The sequence below is a fragment of the Pyrgilauda ruficollis genome, unplaced genomic scaffold (genome assembly GCF_017590135.1).
Source record: "Pyrgilauda ruficollis isolate IOZ18807 unplaced genomic scaffold, ASM1759013v1 scaffold11, whole genome shotgun sequence".
Classification (NCBI taxonomy): domain Eukaryota; kingdom Metazoa; phylum Chordata; class Aves; order Passeriformes; family Passeridae; genus Pyrgilauda; species Pyrgilauda ruficollis.
In genome coordinates, this window is record NW_024509210.1 from 8,693,756 (window position 1) to 8,716,380 (window position 22,625).

At 39.4% G+C, this 22,625-nt stretch overlaps 1 protein-coding gene across 8 annotated transcripts in view; it reads right to left on the bottom strand.

Annotated features, from left to right (window-relative positions):
• Positions 1-22,625, bottom strand: part of ZMIZ1 (zinc finger MIZ-type containing 1) — a 338,783-nt gene that overhangs the window by 287,978 nt on the left and 28,180 nt on the right. For 6 of the 8 annotated variants that reach the window (XM_041473777.1, XM_041473804.1, XM_041473755.1 and 3 more), the window contains exon 2: positions 720-853. The exons of 1 other annotated variant lie outside the window; for it this stretch is intronic. The gene's annotated coding sequence lies outside the window, so the exon portion shown is untranslated. The remainder of the gene's footprint in view (positions 1-719; positions 854-22,625) is intronic. One more of the 8 variants, XM_041473762.1, reaches the window with a different exon arrangement.

Genomic DNA, 22,625 nt, shown 5'->3' on the forward strand with positions numbered 1-22,625 from the left:
TATCTTGGACTTTATATATCCCTGACACAAACTGAATGCCTTGCAGTGAAAAGATGGACGTGGATTTTCCTATCACCACAAAATTAAATTCTTCTCGTGCACCACATTTCGCACTTCTGTCCAAAACTGGAAGAAGTCCAGATAGTTAAAGATTTGTCACGTGTTTCACCATTCAGGACTAGAGTTGGGCTTCCAGACAGTTCCTGTCTTATCTGTCAGGGATACAACAAGCCACAAAACCATGACAGACCCCAGAAAAGACATCAGGTTTAAAAAACTAACCAAAACAACTTAACAACTAAACCAATGTATATTTGCCCGATCAGATGTACACGTGTGATAATAACAAAAGAAGCACTTTGAGATATGACTCTTCAACTTGTCTTCTCCAGACCTAACTCTGTCTTTCCATCCAAGCTGATATTCAGGCAAAGATTTAGTTTATCAGTCTGCAATACAACAGTTTTACTTTTTTTCCTCTGCAAGCATTTAAAATATATCTCATCTAGGTTTTCTCAAGGGACAGTATCCTACACTTAGTAGCAGAGCAAGAACTGCACAAAGCTTCTGTTTCCATTCCAGCATTAGAAGGGCAACCCATATGAACCAGAAGTTTGGCTAAACTCCACGCAGACAAACTTCTTCTGCCATCACCTGCCCTTCCAGAAGGAGCAGAGCAGGCAAGACACCTTGAAAAGCAGATAACAATTACCCCTTACCTTTCTGAAGAGGCCGCCGCCAATTAGCACATTCCTGGAGCTTCTGAATCAGGCACGAAGAAGAAAGGAGGGGAGGGGGGGAAAAAAAAAGGGGGAGGAGAGAGCTGTTTTCTTCCTCAGCACAACAGTACTTCCTGAGGGGAGGAGAAAAAAAAGTAGAAAAAAAGGAAATAAGCATTAGCTTTCATGATTTTCAAAGAGGCTACTGATTACAACTCTTACTTGGCAGAGCTACTGTGCCACTACTTCTGCACTTCCAAAATACAAGTTTAGGGTGTCCTGTATTTTCTCCATTGTCACTTTACCAAAACAAAGACTGAATGTCAAGTCAACTACTACTAAGAACAGCAAAGAGATTCCTGACAGAATGGGATAAAGACCCATACTAGAATGGGTTAAAGTCCAATTCAAAAATATTCTGGAGCACTTATCCTATTAAGTAAACAAGCTTCAGCCGAGCTCACACCCACTTCTGTAAAAATTCAAATGAGCCACATTTACTGTCAAAATAGTTGGCAAAAGGCAAATTCCAACATGCATACTGAACATACAGGTATACACTGACATTCAAGTGCTTATGTACTCTGCTCTGAGAGGATCATACCTACAATTATGAAGTATTTGCAATTAATCATAACTTCTGTTTCTTTTTAAGACAACTTCTCTGTTTCTTAGGACAATCTATTCCAGCTATATCAAATTTTTCAGTAACAGCAAGAGTAAGTATTTGTATGGGTTCTTTTAAAACAGAACGAAGGGAAAGGGATCTAAAAAAACTTTTGACTAAAGGCACCACTTCGAAATCAAGCTTCACTCCCATAAAACCACAATTCCTCACCTCAGACCATCTCTCTCTCTCTGCCCTACTCCTAACATGACTTTAAAGAAACTTACAGACACAGAGATTTAATGGGCCCCTCCCTACCTCCAGTACCTGCCTCTGATGAAAGGCAGGAAAATCAAGTGGAAAATTATTTTAAAGCGTGAATGCAAGACATTAACATCTATGAGGAAATGGCAATCAAGGTTTTCCACAGGGAATGAGCAAAGGGAAACACCTCAAGTCTGTTCTCCATCACACTGTGTTGGCTTATATTAGTACAGAAAAACTCTACCCTTTTCTCTCCCATGGAAAATCTGAACACAAGTTCTTAAAATAAGGAAAAAAGTCTGTGCTACCTTACATTTCCACACACACTTCTGCCACCCCTCAAAACAACAATTAACCCATGTGCTAACAGCATACAGATCCTAGTCTCCTGGAAAATATTCGAAATAAGAAGCCCCAACAGATAGGATACAACATAAAAGGCAGCACTTCTACCACAGCATCTCCCTCAAAGCCACCACGTCTGTCCAATTCCAAATGGCCACAGTTCCTGCATTTCTCTAGGGGGCAAAAGCTCTCTTTTTCTCTCCTCCTGTCAGCAAGACTTAAAGCTGCAAGAGTAATTCTGTCCAGATTCCCCTCTAGATAGGCAATGATTTAAAGAATTCATGAAGTGGCAGTGTAAATAAACAATGAAAAACTAAATAAAGATCACAGAAGACAACACAGAAAATGTGCACTAAGGAGAGAAAGAACAAGCTCAGTGATTCAAAACCTCTTCTGCCTTGTTATGTGCACCCATAAATAGGCGCAGCAATAATTTGACAACGTGAAAGAATGGATCCTGACACAAAAATGTAGCTACTCAAAAACCTGCCTCCTCAACCCTCTGCCTCAAGGCAAACCTTCCCACAGTGTTTAATTTCACTTTCTCAATGTCTTACACCCCTCATCAGTTGCATTTCTGCTTTCTGTCAGCTTTCACCAACTTGTACTAATTGATGCAAAGGAACTTAAGCCAAAACCTGGAGAACTCAAATCGGTTTTCTGTTTGGCTTTTTTTTTGTTTTGTTGGGTTTTTTTTTCCCCGGTTTTTTTTCGGTTTCTTTTTAAAAAAAAAAAAAAAGGAAACAGTGCTACAGCCCTAACTGTGGGGAGGGGAGAAGAAATGACCCTTAGTGAATTGCTCCTGACACGTGTACATCCTGAGGCTATGTGCAAATCAATACTTACTGAGCAGCTCAGCACAGATCAGGTTGCAAAATGCAAGAAAAAAAAAATTGTAACACCCCCTCAAACATACATTATTTTTGTATCCCTAAATCAAATGAATCATTTGCTTTTCTTTTTCATTATCAAATCAAAAGAATGCTTTTGACAGCATTTTTCTCCCCCCCACCACAGATCTCCAGTAAAGTCTGTTAAGAATTGAAGTACTGGTTACATTTAAAGTGCTTAAAAATTTTGCACTTCCATCCTATTACTAGTAGGAGGAATAATTTCAAGCAGACATGGAAGATCTGAAGAAAGCATATTTTCAAATTGAACATAAAATCAAGAGGTGGCAAAAAGGAAGACTTACTGCAAAAAACTGAAGTTTTTAAACAACATTCTCAAGCAGACAGAAATCTGTCTCAAGTACCATTTAAAGACATAGGTTTGACTCAACATCACTTGCTCCAAAGAAAGTGAGATTGGTCTGTTCTCAAATCCCCAGGCAAGAAAAAACGTAAAGTGAAATAATGCATTAGCCGAAAGTCAAATCCTAAGTGGAGAAACCTCACAAAATGATTTACAAAACCAAAAGACTTGACTAAATTTCTGGCAGGGCCAGAGACAATTCATATGAAAAAAATGTCAAAATGTTTTGGGTTTACAAAAACTACTACAGCCACTACAGGAAAGAAACAAACAGAAAACTGGGAAACACTGTATCAAAACCCAACAAATCATTGACATCAACATTAGATAAATGACTAGGCATATGTTGAGTCAAACACCCTCAAGATGGTGTGTGAGTCAACCCCTGCAATGAATTTAGCAGAGTTGCTTTACTACATCAAGCTTAATAAAAATAATCCTCAATTATTCCAGCTAGGTCTGGATTCTCATTAAATCTCACACGATGTGTGCCCATTCTGGACAGTACCTGAGTTGGAGCAGGGATACCAGAATTTGATTTTAACTAATCTTTTCTAAATGATGATGCCAGATTTATTCTTCATGCTGCACAACAAAGGCGGTGTTTTTCCAGGCATTACCCAAATGTAGCCCACTTCCTATGGAAAAATGTAAAAATCCTGCAGGACATTTGCAGGTTCTAGGTCTTAAGTGATGCAGATACATTTTACAGTCAGAAAATAAAAATTTGGGAAAGTAATGTCCCTCACTTCCAATCAGCACTGCATGGCTGGTGAAGAGCTTGCTGACCTTATTGTGTCTGACCCCTACACAGAGCCCCCACCAGCTCTTAGAGCAACTCCTGTGCCAACAGAAGCTCCCATGGTACACAACCAACCTGGGTGATTTTCTGGATTATTACATTTTCTAGCTCTATGATGGCTACTAATTTCATTACACTCAGGAATTAGATCAGAGCACTGCTGTATGCAACAGAGCCCTTCCCAAACCTTGTCCAGAACATGAGGCAACTCAGGGTTTAAACCAAGGTGGGCATCATCATCAACACCTCTTAAAATTTACAGAGAAAACCAAGAAGTGTTCTCAAGGTTCTTAAATCGACATTTAACAGCTACTCTTCTTCAGGTGAATTTTAAGTACACTCATAGGTCAAGTTTATATCACAGTAAAAAGCTATTTTCTTTCTTTTCCTGTTGATTTTCAACCTTTTGATCTAGGAGAGGTAATAAAAGAACTATTTCCTTAACATCTATTGAGGGAAGTAGCAGTCTCCATTTCTCATTGCAAAAAACAAACAAGCAAGCTTAGAAAAAAGAAGATTAAAATACCTACGCTAAAATAGCATGATGAAACTGAACAAACCTCTCAGCCTTAGGTTATGTAGCCAGGAAGCTCTCCTGCTTCTGAATCAGGTTCTTTCTCCAAGCTATTTTCTACTATCTACAGCTGGCACAGAATCAGTATGAAATAAAACTCGCATGTTTCATTTCATGTAACGTTTCATGAAAACACAATATAACATTTACCTAGAGCAACATGAAAACAAGCTAGAAATTAGCAAGTTCTTATGTATTTTAGTATTAATTAAAAACATATCCCTATTATCCATGCATATGTGAGTATGCATGTGTCTCACACATACACCAGGGTAAGCCTTCCACCACAAACACCTGTACTGGAGGCATTTGTGAAGAAAGAAGCTTCTTCAAACATAAATATTTTCCCTGAACTGTATCTGCACAAAGACAGGAAGCTCTTGTCAAAGCTCTTCTCAACTATCTATTACAAAAAGCCAAGAAAAAGTAACCAAAACATTGTTGCAGAAGCACAGACAGCAAGAAAACATGGTAAGAGTCAATGGAAAACAGATCTTAAACGTTTTCCTTTCATTTGCCTTAGTGAACTCATGGGATCCACCACCAACAGATGTCTAAGTAGAAGACTAGATTTTAATTACATGAAATATATTTCCCTAAACAAGCAGTGTAATTTTTATTAATTTGAACAAACTTCAGTTCAAATGACAAATTTTATTTCTATATCTTCATATAGAGGTGTTCACACAAATGTTTCCTATGGCTTTAATGTTACAGCTGTTTGTATTTTCCCACCTGCTTTCCTTGTATCCTGAAAAAAGCTCTTCCCAAAATGGCATCTGTCCATGTGAAAAATCCTTCTGAAGCACTATTCACATGGATGCATTTAGGCAACATACCTAAAGCATACCAACCTCTGTAGGACATTTATCTACCAGACTAACTGCAATGACCCCACCAAGAATGAAAAAAAATCATTTCATTTTCTCTTAATCACCTGAAAAGGTACATACCAAGCACAAGTAAGATTCATATGCAAAGTCTTGAGAACTCGGTGCACTGAAGGACAATGAGAGATACTCATCACTTGAAAATTTTAGTCCCTTCCAAAGAAACAGGGTGGGAATAATTTTGTCAAACACTTATTTCTCCTTTTTAAGCTAGATCTAGAAGGAAGCAATATCTGAGTTTAAAAGCCATGCCCCTCAACCTTCCCCAAGTGATGAGGTGACAGGATGCTGATAAACCTGCTAAAATAACTGGTGGAGTGGGGCCCAGGAGCCAGGACATAAGGGACAAGAGAGACAGGTGCATGGCCACATCTGGGAAGGCAGCATCCTGCTGGGGCAGTAACCACTGCTGCTCCCTGCTACCAGGTGGTAGCCCGTGTGCTGCTGTCAGTGGGCTAGTGCTGACTTAACAACAGCCCCAAGGATAAGGGGGGTGGGAAGGGGACACGCAGAAGCATTTTTTTTGCAGCAACTACCTCTATCTTACAAGCCTGATTTTGTGTTTTTCTATCTTATGCTTAATTAAAAAGAAGATACACTTCATGTTGGAAATAGGTATTTTTTGAAGCTTCAATCATTCAGCCTGTTAAACCCAATCCTGTAATACGGGTGTTATTTCTTAAAAACATACAGTAAATGCATTAAATTATTGATAGTCATTAAACAGGAAAAAAATTTAAACAGCTCTCAGCTTTTATCAATCATTTATGCAGTTTCCACTTGCACATCTCACTGGGTTGCTATCATATAGCACAGAGCAAAGAGTACAAATCCTGAAGGCATGAATTCATTTTCTCTTGATGCAGAGTAAAAATATTCTTGGCAGCAGGAGAGAGGCTAAAACATGTAGCAGAATGGTTGAAAGGAGGCTTCTGTCTTTTGCAGTAAACAGGTAGCAATACCAGGGAGCAGCAATTTGAGGCACCAAAGCCCATCCACTTCTGCTGTAAGGGCCAGTAACGTCATCAATCACCTCCAACACCTGGCAGCAGTTACAGCCAGCCCGACAGTGTTTACAAATTTGATCCCTATTTGAAATACATGTTAATTCAATGGCATATGGGGAAAACAAGGAGCATTGAGGTGAATAGTAAAGCAACCAGCAACTCGAGCGAGATGAAGATTTCACCCCAAGCTGCTCACCAGCTCATGAGCAGTAAGACTGATGATGTACAGAAAATCCCAACTTGTCACACTGACAGCCTGAGCTCAGAAAAACGACAGACTGGGATAGTCTCTTGAAGCTATTATGAACCTTTACTGGGGCAAGTTACAACTAGACCTAATGCTTTCAGCAGCTCCAAATGACTCATGTCAATATGGGGAACCTGGAGATAGATGCCAGTTGGTGGCACCTTGCCTGGCTGCAATAGGCCAGCTACCAGCAAAGAGATCTTCATCAACATCCCATTTTTTTGTCAATTTTATGCATGGACTGAAAACCTGTCTTAAAAGAGCTGCTCTCCTACATTTCATCCCTGGCAGTTCATTGAAATTCACTACTTTACAATGTAACACAGAGAGAACACAATCCACAGCAACAAGTCAGGTATGATTGCAGCATGCAAGGACCCACCTGACATACCTCTACAGCAGCAAATGCAGGTGAGCCATAGCCATAAAAATATCAATGCAAAACACACCAACCCCAGCTCTGGCTGGATAGTCACACAGTGAAACCTTAGCCCTGCAGCAGGCCTGCTACTGGAACCCAAATTAATTTGTTTTAAACTACCTTGTGTCTGTTTAAATGAGCTGTAATAATAGCTCTGAAGCAAAGTGCAGACACGTCCAAAAGCTAAACACAATGCTGAGGAGCTGCTCGAGAAATGTGTGCCCACACCCAGAGCCCACTTAGAAACTACTAGCAGGAAAATCTCATCATAATCCAAGTGTTCCACTCCCAACGATGGCTTCAATCCCTTCAAAAAACCATTTCTGTCCACAAAGAAAAAAAAAAAAAGGACGTTAGAGATTAGGAAAAAGTACAAAAAGAATCATTGTCTGTAACCAAAATATAAGTCCTACGGAGGTTAGTATTTTTTCCTGAAAACGATTCAAGAATGCACTGAGTCGAGCAACTAGATAATGCCAAATGTTGATACAAAAGCAGCCAGGAAAAGCTGCAGTCACTGGAAAATATTTTCTAGCCTGATTGTTTACAGGCAACTATGTTATAAAATACAAAAATATTCATTTCCAACCATCATTAGTGCAAATCTACAACATGTTAAAAAAAAAATAGTAGTCAATTAATACACATATCTCATTACACTGAGTCCCAGGGAAGGCAGCACAGTATTTAAAGTAATACCATGAAAGCTATTACACCACTGAATTGATTTCATCATATATCAACAAACTAAGTAATTCACAATAAATTTCAATATAATATTAATCCTTATCTATATACAAAGCTGTAAGAGTAATAGCCCATTAGTATTACTAATGCAGCACACAACCACAAGCAGCCTTCACACTGGTCCAGGAACCAGTACCAAGCTCAGAGAGATGCCCACTTATCCTTCAGGCCATGAGCAGTGTTCCACTGTGCCACCTGCCAAGATAAGGACAATGGAAACCATTGACAGGAGGTGCCTGGGCCAGCTCACAGCTGCCTGCATGGAGCTGCTGCTGCAGCTGAAGCAAGCACAGGCTGAGGATCCAGCTTTGCCAGGGCTGCTGCCCTCTCCCCACTGCCACGGCCTCTGAGGTGAGACAAGGAAAAGGGTCAGGTTTAGGTGGGTGTGTGCATGCAAAAGTATTCACTGCTTATAACACATCCTGCTTGCCAAACCTTTGCTATTTTTTTTTTCTAATATGTACTTTTTTTTTTCCAGACCACTCGAGTTCCTATCTCCTCCCTACACCCCACTGAGAATGTTCATTTAAATCAGCTACAAGTGCTGTTAAATTTTGCCTGGCCTGTAAAGTATATTAGCCTTCCGATGAAGTATCTGGAATTTTTATTTTGAAGCCACAATCTGGATCTCTAGCTAAGAGATATGGTGGAAGCACACAATTCCCTAGCATTTCCCCTTCCTAGCCAATGCGAGGCTTGCATATGACAACATAAGCAAAGGCTACAAAATAAACTCAAATCCCCAAACAGAAGTCTCATGATAACTGCAGCTAAGTTTAATGAAAAGCAACTCTGAACTAATAGTTAAAGCCTTTCAAAATCTCCTTATTATTTGTAAGGAATACATTATCAGAAGAGAGAGATGCATCTTTAGTACAGAATCACATGTTTAACTGAACCATCACAGATTCACATTCAAGGCTTAACTATTTGAGTTCCAATAGTTTCAGAGACCGGGCCTTCCTGTACTGGATAACTGGGTTTGATACAGCGGTCTCTGTGCATACTCACCACCCGCCCCTCTTTGTTTTAATAAACTGATTCCATGATAAGTCATTTAAAATAACAAAGCCAAACAACTGTCAAACTACCACTAATAGGAGCCTTCAAACAGGTTTCCATTTCATAAATCATTTTGGTGATCCAGTTTCACACCACCCCAGGGAAAGTTACACGCATAACAGAGAAAATTCACTATCAATATGCAGAGATCATTTGGCAACCATATTGCTGCTAGTAAAGACCTGTGCAGTGGCACCAAGCTTTCCATGCATTGCATATGCAGGACAGAAGAGCTCCTTAAAACAAATGCATTAGCTCCAGGCTTGCAAAATCATCAAAAGACAACCAGTTCTGCTTCAGGTGCTTGGTCATCTACTCCTCTCTGAACCAGTACATAGCGGGTGTGAGGAAGGTAACAGAGCATTAGTCATGGGTACTAATTTGCCACCCTTGCCAGGAAAGTAATTTCAATAATTTTCAAAAGATTTGCTAATGATCTCAAGGGTTCAGATAATGAACCCAAAAGTTCAGAGACCTCAAATATGGAAGACATTTCTCTGTTAGTTGAAACATTTTCATGTCTCCTGTTCAAAGACAGTGCTAAGAACATCATTACTATTATGTACACTACACATGTTTTCAGGTATTTATTACACTAATACTTCCTATTATTTTGTAACAATAACCTATGTTTAAACTACTTCTCATACTTTTTTTGCATCTTAATAAAATTAATTCTCCTATTCTGTTCACACATTCTGATGTTTCTTTCCTTTGTCACAGACTTCTGCTATTTTTTTTTTGCATCTTCATAAAATGAATTCTCCTATTCTGTTCACACATTCTGATGTTTCTTTCCTTTGTCACAGACTTCTGCTATTAGTGGTCAATGGATAAGACCAAGTATTAGTCTCCCAGAGAAGGAAAAAAAAATTAAAAAAAATAAAATCAGTGAACCATGATCTGGGTGTGCATATATAGCAGGCTGTATTTTCTCTAGCACATTTCCTTGTCCTGAAGCTCAGATAGCCCTTAGTCAATACTTGTCCTCTGGAAATTCATCCAAGAGCTAATTTCTCTTTACAAGAAATTCAGCCTCAGGAATTTAATCAGCAACCAAAGCAGAGGGGCAAAACAGCTGTCTCCAAGGGACTCTTTACATGGATAATCTCCTGAATGAAACTCTTATTACTGACAATTCTGATGTTCCTAAAACAAAAGTATAGCTACAGTATACGGATGCCTGATACAGTATGATACAACTCATGACTTAATACTATATATTACTCATGCTCCAAGATCAGCTTTTCCATGGCTCATGTTTCTCATGCGAATTATTTCCTCCTCTCATCAAATAATCTGAAATACTTTCAAATAGAATAGAAGTAAGATGAGCAAGAAGTTAACTGGTTATCTGAAGTTATCAACTAAAGCAAGTGTTTTCATAATAATTGCAGTTATAGCTAATGGGAAATGCAGAACTAGAAAGCCTTTAAGAAGGCTTCAGCTGAACATCTTTTGTGAACAATAACAAGAATGCAGTAGTCAAGAGAGGACGTTCAGGATGCAGGAAAGAGGTAACTGACCCCAAAATAACCAACAGGTAACCAACTGTCTTTCAGCCAGAGGCTCCAAGTCTGCAAAGAGCACCATAGCAGGAATCACTTGACTTCACTGGGCTTTCTACAAGCCAGTTAGCAAAACCAAGGTGTATGTGGCTGATCCTGCATCTCCCATTTGGTTGATCCTTACTTTCACACATCAGCAGTAATGTCTCAGAAATATCAGCTGCAGTTTATATTCAAGTAACAATTTCCAGTAACACAGACCAGAACTACTGCACTTCCCTGAAACTTACACACAAAAATCCCTGACTTTTTCAATGGTCCCACCGGCTCCCTGCTTCCCCAGCAGCATCCCACACTGCCGCAAAGGTCTTGAGCAGGTGGGACAGGAACAGTTGATGGATTTGTTACCAACATCTTGGAGATCAGTTTAGAACACAAAATTTAAAAGCTTCATTAGCTACAGCTCCTCTGTTTATGCTCTGTGTCAAGAGCTGGGTCAGTAGAGAATGTTTAGATAGAAAGAGACTGGGAATTTCTCAACACTACCTATATGATTTACAAGGCTCAATCTCACTGTGGATCACTTGGATGTATTGAAAAGCTACTTCTGGCCTTTTCTTGTTATTCTATTAGATGTAACTACAAACTATCACTCTCAAATTTATGCACAAATATCACTTGTCAATAGATGTTAAGAAGCGGAGAAAAGGTGCAATTTTTACCAGTTGGACTGTGAGAGAATTTCCCATCACACTGTGGCACATATGCAAAGCTTCTCAGCAACTTGTTCCATGACAATGAATTTGCAAAGCAAGAACTGAGGGGATTATTTGATTCAGCATCTAGTTCAAGTGGCCAATTCCTTCAGCAATCAATACTAATCAGAAAGCTAAAGCCTTGTAAGAAAAATCAGACAGAATCTGAATCCTTCCTGCTGCAGCAAGTAGAGCTCTGAGGCTTATGGTCCAACACAGACACCTCAGCCACTGCAATTTTGAAAAATTCATTTTACCTGGGGTTCTAAATACACCCCATGCTTCCTTCGAAATGCCAAAACACAAAAGCTCACCTTTTCAACAAAATTCTGAGAAGAAAAATACATACAACTAGGGTCTAATATTGTCTATTTATTGCTTTTCACTTCAGCTGCGTAGGAAAGACTTTAAAATGAGCACAGGGGACCAGGGAATAAGAGCAATACATTTCAGAGCAAAACACAGGCCATCTTCACACACACAATTTCTCCATTAATAACATCAGGAATTTTGCTTTTTCCAATTATTCATATATTTCAGGAGTAATTATTAAGATATATGAATTGCATAGCTACAACAGTATGCATGGGGAAAGCTGAGTGTCAAAACTTTAAGAAGAACTTGAAAAAAAAAAAAAACCCAGCACCTCTGGGTCCTTAGGGAAACAAAACAAACAAAAACTACCCAAACAAAAAACCCTCACAAAAGGGATTTCAGCTAGGTTTTCAAATGTCCCTTCTGTTCAGTTAAAGCCCATGTTTCATGCACTCCTATTTCCTTTCATAGCACACTAAAACAGAAGCCTTCAGATGATCAAGCAAACCAGAGGACCTTTGGCAGCTGTTAAGGCCCAATATTCGAGTTGTGTTTTAACAAACCAGTGAGCCCTTGCTCATCTGTCTTTAAAAAGCAGAAAGTACACAAATCTGTTTTCCCTTCCATTATACAGTCACTCCAAATCCCACTGCAATTACTCAGTAATCCTTGGCATAGCTGTATGAAAATGACCAAACCTACACTCAGAGAGAGTAACTTGGCAGGCAAGCCACGGGGACTAGGTGGAGGGGGGGGAGTTGGGAACACGTTGTTTCCAGGAGTGCCACAAACTTGGACGCTAGGGCAGAAACTGGACAATGCAATGATCTGGTAGAACAAAATGGCTTGTCTGTGTTTATCAGGGGACAGCTTGCTCGGATAACAACAGGAAGCATAATGACTTCAAGTTGTAAGAGCAGCCAGAATCAGAAGGAAAAGTACTAGGGTTTGGGATTCCTAGAAAACAGCTGAAGAAAAGGAGCTAGTCTTGTAGCTGTGGACTGTTCTGCAGCAATAGGTCTGGCAATGAGGAACAGCTGGGCAAATCTGAAACAAAAATACCAGCTTTCCCAGAAATTCACCTTTAGACCCAGCAGAGTTTGACACACCAGCAAAACCTGGATTTTTGTATTTTAAGTAAATCTTTAAAAACAATTCAGACACGCATTTAAGTTACTGTGAAAAATATATCACCAGATGTTAAATGCTCTGTGCTGAGCCACTGCTAATCTGCCAGCACCCAATGCTCAGTTCTGTGCCCTACGCTTCATTCACCAAAACATACACAAATTGGTCCCGGAAGACAAATAATTTCTTCCACAGCCCTTATAAGATTGCAGACAAGTAAATATAAATGTGTATACATTATAGATACATCCATGTTTTTAGAAGTTTAATATATAGCTATACTTTGTACCCAATTACATGCATTTGCCATATAAATTCACACTTGTTTATGCAGAATAAAAGCTCAACATTTTAGAAGTGACCAAGTTACAGTTTTTGCACTAGGCAATGATGATTAAAACCTGAATATTTCATAGTAGTGAATCACACTGCCAAGTCTCCAGAGACAGAGCAATTTGAATTGGCATAAATGAATGTTTCCCAGTCTTCTGCTGATCCTGTAATGAGTTATCTTCCAGCCCTGCCAATCATTTCTCGGAAGGCAGCCCCACTCTCCAGCTCTTTTGCTTTATTCACCACTCACAGGTGCTGGGAAGGCTGTGTCTGCTTCCACAAGTGCAATTGCTGCTGTCTCACAACAGCACTTGTCTACACTTTGGCCCTTGTGTCAAAGCCGTCCATGCACATCCTCAGCATTTTCATGATCCTTGTCTGCACAGACCATTCTCCCATCAGCTTTTCTCTTCCCAAATCACCAAATAAAATAAGTTCTAGATCAGCAATGATGGAAAAAGAATGCAAACAAAGCAGTTTCAATCCCTGTATCCACATTTAAACTGGCTGCCCTCTAGACACAGACCACGAACCTTTTCACACCAGCAGCTCTGCCAAAGGAGTCTCTGGAAGCCTTCTGATCTCAAACGCCAACACATTCCCCTGATGATACAAGTTTAACCTCTTGAGAAGGAAAGAAAGGAGCTGCTCCACATAGGTTAGACTGGAGCTGTGCCAAATTTGGGTTACACCAGTTTACCAGGTTTTTGGTTTTTTTTTTTAAAGGTACAAATGGGTTCACACATTCAAGTTTCTTTTTGAGTTTACTTTGCAATTACCTGAACTACTACCAAAACTCTGCCAAAAATACAGCATTGCAGGGACTCGTATGGACTTGCCCGAATGGCACAAGAACCTTCTGGCAAATGTGGATATAGTTTTGCTTGGGGGGTTCAAACAAGTACACTTGCAGATTACTAAAATGGATGGGAGGTTAAACCCGAGACTACTAAACTCAGACAGCATTTTCTTCCAAAGAATGACATGACATTGCCAATCTGCTTTATGGCAATACAATAATTCTACGGTTAATGAAGTCAAAAGTTTTGTTTCTATGTTAACACACACAAGACAAATTTTGCTGATACATAGGTTTAAACTTGTTTTTTTTAATCTCCCACAGGTCCTCAGCTTCCAGTTCTAGCAGAACATGTTACTTTTACCTTAAAATGACCTTACTTAGGAGTATTCAAATTGCTGACAAGACACACTGCTTCAAGCTGGCATCCTCCCTCCTACTGCCATCAGTGCATTTTTATTATCACACAGCTGTTATTGTTTTGTGTTTTACCTTTGTATTTGGCCATTTCTTAAGGACTTCAAGCACAAAATCCAAGATTCAAAAACTGTAGGCCAAGAAAAACCCAAAGAGTAGTGAAAAGTATAGAAATATATTGATTTAATAAGATGTAACAGGTGTCATCTTATGAATACAGTGACCCTGGGTGTATGCATATTCCAGTATGTTGGCTAATAGTTGATATAAAAAGAGGTCTTTTCATTCATTCTAACAACACCAACATCAGCCTGTGAAAATCACTGTTTTGAGTAAAGGAGTTATCAGCAATTTAAGCTTTTGTTCTGGAATAGAGAAACAAGAAAAAGGGGAACTTGCAATGGAAATTTCTGTAAGTAATAACCTAGTAATAGAAAGTCAACAGCATTTTTAATTTTTGCCAGCTCCCAGCCCCCCAGATGCTAACAGCTGTTCATTAATCCATCAGTTTTGAGGCCCCATACACTACCTCTCCTCCCTGCAACTCCAGCTGAGTGGAGAGGAAGCACAGGAGCTCTCTTAAGGATCACATCACTAAAACTGTTTTCAATCCCCTAGGAACAGTGGTCTTGCTCCACCCTTTTTATTACTAATATTATTTTGAAGTCAGACAAGATGGTCCTTTATCAAATTTTCACAAGTTGAAACTTCAGCAACACCCTGGGAGAAAGCCCAAAACACCTAAATAAATCAAAACCACACAGAACATGTTTCCAACAGAGCTGTGTTGTCCATTTCCTGACAGCTTCTTTCTAGCCAACAAATTACAACCAATTAAGTCCTTTGCAAGCAAAGTTTTCTGTTTACTGTGATGCTGGAGAGAAAAAAAAAAAAAAGAGCTAGGAGGCATTACTCCAAATGTATTAAAATAATTAATCCATCCACAAACACCACTGGAAATTGCCCTGGGTTTCTCCAAAGGACTTTAGTTTTGTTATTGTATGTAATTATAGTAATCAAGAGTTCTCAACCAGGTTCTGCAAACATTAGGTCAGTTAGAATAAAGGAAATTGATTATTTCTTGCAACTCATAGGTCCTTCCCTTCCACTAAAAGAAAACATTAAAAAATTGACATGTAGATCATTTGTTTACTCTTTTTAATCTAAGCTCCTCACATATGACAAAGAAAAACCAAGCTCATAACACTATCAGCATCTTACTGCAAGAATGCTTAAAAAATAAAGCTCTGCTTCTCCATAGCCACACACCCAAAAAAATGAGCAAAGCCAAAAGGTAACTGCACTAGCAACCGGAAACACTGATTTCAGAATTTATAATTTTGAAAATGTAAACCTAATAATAAGTAAGTACTTGGAACCTTTATCATGCTTCCCCAATTCTATTATCTCCTCACTGACAGTCTAAAGCATTTTGTACTCCAAATGATAAAAACTTCATGTTCCTGATAAATGCTTTTATTAAAAACAGTTGAGAACCTGGTGATGCAAATGAACTTTCTTTCCCACCTAAGGAAACTCTAGTGACATAGTTGAGTACACAGACACCTAAATGTTAATCTAATGGTCAAATCTAAAAACACTTGCTGAAAAAGGTGAGTTACCACTGAATGAAAGCAGGTTACATGCTCATTTTATAAAGGCCTTGATTCACAGTATTAGACAACCTACCAAGCAACTACATTTTTCTTGAAGAGATTTGAACCTTTTGAAAGAGAGGCACAGAAGAGAAGCAGAGACCAAACCACGACAACTTGCAAGACGCCTTCTCATCTCACTTCCAGCTTCCTCCGCACTGCTAATAGCACAATAGTGTCAGGAGCCCGTGCTACCTTCTGCACCCTCCCAGACAGAAGCAAGAACCCCTTGGATGTAAATAATGCATTTTGCTGCACACAACCCATGACATGGGTAACCTCTGCTGCTTTTTACATTTTCCTGAAAGCAGATCCTCAAAATCATCTAACTGAATCAGGGCTAAGGAGGGCAGGAAACAGTAGCAGCAGATCTCGCCGGACAAAGAGGTGTGCTTCACCTGCTTATCACCTGTGAGATCCCTGCCCTCTGTTTAATATGGCCCTTTGTCCCAGGCCTAAATTCAAGTGAGCAGTGTAAAATATTAAAGAACACTTTTCAGAAGATTTTTAAGCTCACACAGAAACGACTATGAATGTCACGGTACAGCACTCAAGCACCAATGAGCAGGCTGCAAGTTCCAAAACAAAGTTAGCTTATTCAAACAGAATGACTATGTATGATTTCAGATGACTCTGGATAAAGACTCCAAGAAAGTGTTTTGCTACAGTGGTACACCCTGAAATTAAGGAACACCTGAAGAATTAAGCATGCATTTCATTCTGATGCTTTGCTGGGTGGAACAACAGCTAAATAATTATATCTATTAAATAAAAAACAAAAAAAACCCCAACTCAAACAAATAAAAACCTCCCACCCTATACTGTCCATCTTTTTCACTACAAGTACCATTTGTAAACAGACCACCAGATTTCAATTCTTGACTTTTTGCCAGAGAGCTTTTGCAGTATGTTTCTCTCAAAAGAAAACTTATCTCTGAAGGTTAAACAAGCTTGACAATAATAGTCAGATACCATTTATCTGCACAACAAATTCAGTTACAAACCATCAATATTTATTTGACATAAATCTCAAGCCCTCTTCCAAGTTACAAGTAATATAAATTAATCTTACTCAAGATATTCATCAACATATTTTCGAACTTTAATATCAACACAAAAACATACCCCTTGTCATAGTCAGCAGCTGTTTGCACTTAGCTTTCTCTACCTTAATCTTATATTTGGCTAAGTTAACAAAATTAATATTTTAGCTTCTTTGCTCTTAAGCTTCAAGGTAAAACTGTGTCAAGTTAAAAACATGAATAATAATTTATTACTAACATGTAGAACTTGCACAGATCAGAGGAAAACAAAGCATTTTCAGTGTAAAATGCACTGGATTTTTTTAAAATGTAAAAAATTCAGAAAGAACTTCCAATTACAATGTAAACCTTTGGATCTTCCAAAATCACACCTAGGCAAATATTTGGGAAAAACTACAGCAAGTGATACCTTTAAAAAGAAAGGACAGATTTTATAGGGCTTCTTGAAACTTCAATATTAAATTGTACAGCGCTCTGATATTTTCACCAGCAGTTATGTCACTACATGAAGAATGTAGAGCCACAGACCAAGTTCACTGGTTTCCCTCAAGCCCAAAATGAGACAGCATGATGTATTTACAAATTCCTGCCCTACTCCTAAAATTCTTATGGCACCAAGGATATTCCTATACCCATTTCCTGCCAGGAGGCACAGAGGCTGCAATAAAAGCAAGACAGCAGAACACCTGAGGTTTTTCGGAGTTTAATTCAGCAGCTGATGATATTTAAGCATATGGTCAATGTAAGCACTTTTCTGAGTAAGGACAAACTTAACATGTGCTTGACTGAACTTGAGCTCAAACAGACTTAAATTTTAACTCAAAACTGGCTGAATTAGACAAAACAGACCTGAATATACTCTGTCTCTTTCTACATACTTAGTTTTTAGAGTACAAAACACTCTGTCCTCTCTTTTTAGAGTTTACCATCAACATACACCAATTGCCCCTACAGATTTAACACACAAATATTTTGGAAGGGAAGAACACACTCCCTCTGAAGATGTGATTTTGAGGATTTACCTCAAAGCAAATGGCTCTAAGACAATACTCAATTTAGTCTTCCCACCCAGCACAAAGACTGCAATCTGTAAGAAGCTTCTTCCAAAAGAAACAAACAACTAAATTATTCTAAACAGTTTTAGGATAAAATTTACTCATTTTGTATCACAGCAATCTTATTAAATGTATAATTTATAAACTTTTGTCCAATTCTGAAGCCTGTAACTGAAACACCCTGAATGCATGCCTCAAGACATCTAAAAATGCAGTATGTACACACTATTTTTCTTTTGTAAATATAGTGTACAGTGGCACACAGTGGCTTGAGGACAACAGCATTATTGTGCAGTGTCAGTAAGCTCGGTGAAACAATTTAGACAAATAAGTATTATCTTCTGCTCATCAACAATGAATTTAACAGTATTTTTCATTCCTGTAACACATAGGGAAAACTAAAGCTATGTTTCAAGACCGTCATCTTATTCTAGCCATTTTCCTTCTTGGAGAAATATGAACTTTTAAAAGCTCCAGCTCTTAGCTTGTTATTGCTTTGTCTTTCCATCTCAAAAAAGATATGAAAACCAGTTGTAATTCAAGGCTAATTCAGTCTCTAATTAGTTTGGAATCTTAAAGTCTCTGATCCCATGTGTTAAAACTAATTTTTATCATGTCTGATACTTCATGGATGTGTCACATTCTTGCTAATCTGGATCAGCACTTTTGGCAAAATTTTATTATGAGTAGAATACTATGGAGAAATTTCAAATATCAGATCTTGTGACAATGCACCAGATAGCAAACATGAAAATAAAGCAGCTCAGTTGATTCAAGGCATAGAAGTCTTTTTCCCGAAAGAGAATTAGGGAAGACAATCCCCTTCCAAAATTCTACATCAGGTTGTCCTTGACCTTAAGAAAGGGAGAGAAATATATATCAATTCAAAACTGTTCACTCTAACCACTTTTCTTAGGTGCTGTACTTGACAGCTACAAGTAAAATAGAACAGAGGTCCTCTTTATTCTTAAACCTGGTTTTGAATCAATTGCAGTCTACAGAACAGCACAGACAGATTGAAAGAGGATGAAATATATGTCCTCCTGGAGCAAGTTTGGTTTTTCTGCCATGATGGGTCTGTTTGTTGGGGCTGTCTCACTGATAGCAAATGCACTGAACCCAAGGAGAAACAAAATTTCTTACTCCCATTATATACTCTCATCTTCCATCAACAACACCTACTTTAAAAGCAGCTTCAAATTTACTCTAGTCTGAGCCATTAGACTTGGGCACATTATAAGATGTAAAGATGTTCTCAACTGATTGGTATTATCTCAGTGCAGCAGTGGGTGAGTGCAGTCACACACCATTTTGCCTCTCAAAAGAAGTTTCTCTCTAAGATATGACTGGTGCAAGCCAGCTGATCAGGCATGTGTTAATCAGTCCAAAACCACCACAAGACTTGGCATGACATTCAGTATTTCCAGAAAGGAAGCCAGAGGTATATTAATAAGGACAGAAGAATCCACACAAATGAACACAGGTCAAGACACTAGAGATATATATTCCACATCACTCCTCATTAGACCTTCCTCAAAGGGATGATGCTTAACTCAAAGAATCACAGAATCTGTTAGGTTGGAAAACCTAACCTCTGAGATCCTCAAGTCCAACTTATGACTGAACACCACCTCGTCAACGAGACTGTGGCACTGAGTGCCACATCCTGTCACAGCATACATTACAGTAAAGACAGCCATGGTACACAGAGTATCACCACACAATTTCAGAAAGCTTTAAGCATTTGCCCAGAGTAACACCTTACCTCATCAGAAGACTACAAGCATCTGCCCACACAGAGTAACATCACATTACTTCAGAAGGCTGCCATGCTCCTTGTTCTTTAGCCCAGCCTTTTATCCCCTCATGTGGATGCACTGCACCTGTGTGCCCTCTGCTCCCTTTGGTGTTGGTCAGTGTCCCCGGGCACTCCATGGCTCATTGCTGTCAGTGCTGCTCACCTGCTGCTCACAGCTGTGCCCACCGGGGATGAGGCTCAGCCACAGCCCCACCCCAATTACCACAAACCGTGTGCCTACAACATCCAGTCTTTTCTTGAACACCACCAGGGATGATGACTCTACCACCTCCCTGGGCAGCCCATTCTAATGTCTAACTACCACTTCTGTGAAGAAATTCTTTCTGATGTCCAACCTAAACCTTCACTGGTGCAGCTCAAAACCATGCCCTCTTGTCCTGCCAGTGGTTGCCTGGGAGGCAATTCCCAGCTGGATGCAACCTCCTTTCAGGTGGGTGTAGAGATTGCTAAGGTCTCTCTTCGTCTCCAGGCTAAACAACCCCAATTGCCTCAGCTGCTCCTCATAGTGCTTGTGTTCTAGACCCCTCACCAGCCTTGCTGCCCTTCTCTGGACACATTCCAGCAGCTCAAAATACTTCATAAACTGAGGGGCCCCAAACTGGACACAGCACTTGAGATGTGGCCTCACCGGTGCCAAGTACAGGGAGATGATCCCTTGCCTGGTCCTGCTGGCCACACTACTGCTGATCCAGGCCAGGATGGCATTGGCCAGTGGTCAAGCAGGCACCCTGCTGGCTCCCATTCAGCCTGCCATTCATCAGTACCCCGGCCCCTTTCTTCCTGGCCGCTGTCCAGGCTCTGCCCCAGTCTGTAGCACTGCAGGGGGTTGTGGCCGAAGTGCAGGACCCAGCACCTGGTCCTGTTAAACCTCACATCATTGTATTCAGCCCATCTTTCCAGTCTGTTCAGGTCCCTCTGCAGAGCCCTCTTGCCCTCCAGCAGATCAACACTCCCCCACCAGCTTGGGGTCATCTGCTAATTTTCCTCCATACCACGCACTGAGAAACTGAAACCTATAACCATTACAACAGGGGGCTGAAACCTGAGCTCCTGTTTGCTGCTCTGGCATGCCCTGAACCCCATGAAAACATCCACTTGAAGTACTGTTCAGGCCAGAAATTTAACTGACAGATTTTAACTCCACTGAAATTTTCGTGCCATACTGAGGTACAACCTCACATACTCTGGCTCCACACCTCTGCAGCAGACTGTATGCAACGTCCTTCTGCTTATGTTGTAACAAAATCACTAACTTTAAAAGAATGATTTCACAAACTCCTACAAAAGAAAAGCAAGTGGACTAGCACAAGTACTCAGAGTAAGCTGAATTTGCTATTATGAACTGGACTCATTGCTTTCTTTCACATAACACTCAGCCAAGTGTACGGTTTTATAAGGTGCCAGAGGAATGTATTTCCTGTTATCTGAAACACATCACTTCTAGAGCACATGAACGACAGCTTGTGTCGAGTGTCTACAATAAACTAAGAGGGCTGTCAACTCTGATGGCATATTAGTTTGTCACTTGTAACAGGCAAAGCTGTGTGAGCAGATTAGACAATGCTACATAATTTAATAATTTTATCATGCATTCTACTTGACATTAGCAGCTATTCCTCATGATTTCATCTGCCTATAAGACTCCAAGCCAGATGCAGAGCCTTTTTGCTAAAATGAATACTGTCTATCCATACAGAAACAACACTGTCTAACCCACAAAAGGCAAGCGTGGCATTCAACACAAAAAAGCACCCTTCAACTTTAATTCCTGAAAACTCACACATTAACAAAAAAACAAAAAAACATACCATACCAAAAAGCCTCTGACCAAAAAGCATAATTTAAAAAAAATCAAGTACCTAATATATAGAACAATACATAGTATATAGACTACAAATATACAGAAATCCTATATACACAGACAGCTCTATACATGCATACAGTTATCATGAATTAAGGAACTAGGTGGTTATCAATGAGTAGAACAAGAGGAAGCACCTACATGTGAACCAGCAATAGTGTTTAAAAGAGTAGCAGCACATCGGCCACATGCATGTATTTGCAAGCACTGCAGCTTGCTTTTTAAGTACAGCTTCTAGTTCTAAGGCTCCAAGGAAAGTGGGAACAGATAAGAGATGAACAGATAAGTTGCAGACCTTGGGAGGAGTTATAGACACATTGAGTGAACTACTTACCATAGGAATTAAAATCTTCTCTGGAAATACTGTTTCAGAATTATTTACTCTTCATATTACTAATTTCAAAATACAGAAGAGACAAGAATTAAAATGTTTTGCTCCAATTCTTTTGCACTTGACACTTCCCTGCAGGTATTCAATAAAGAAACTGTTTTTGTACAGATACAAAAAATCCCAAGGGGGCAAAATGGGCCAAAAACTTTTGCTCAAACTTTTGTTAGTTGACCGCAATGCACAGAATTGTAGCTAAAATGGCAGCAAATATAGGAGTGTGGATAAGGCATTAGCAAAATCCAGACTACTGAAAAAGCACTGGGTTATGCTAAAAAAAATTTCCTCTAAGTCTGATATCTGCCCATAGAGAATCAGCCTATCAAATTTTTAAAGGGCATTTCTTTTAACTAAACTCCTGTAATATATTTTATGCAGAGTTACATTACTAATAATTTCCATGGGATTTCACATAGAAGTACAAATTACATCCTCCCTGTAAGAACCTGTGGAGGCAGAACAAGGGACAAATCATGATGCTTTCAAGGTTTATCTATACAGCATCTGCACACTCACTTTTTTCATGCCAAAAATCCAAACAAGAAAAGCAGTTTCCCCCAAAGTTTGCTGAGATCACAAGTGAACAACAATTTTGTACAAAGAGTTACGC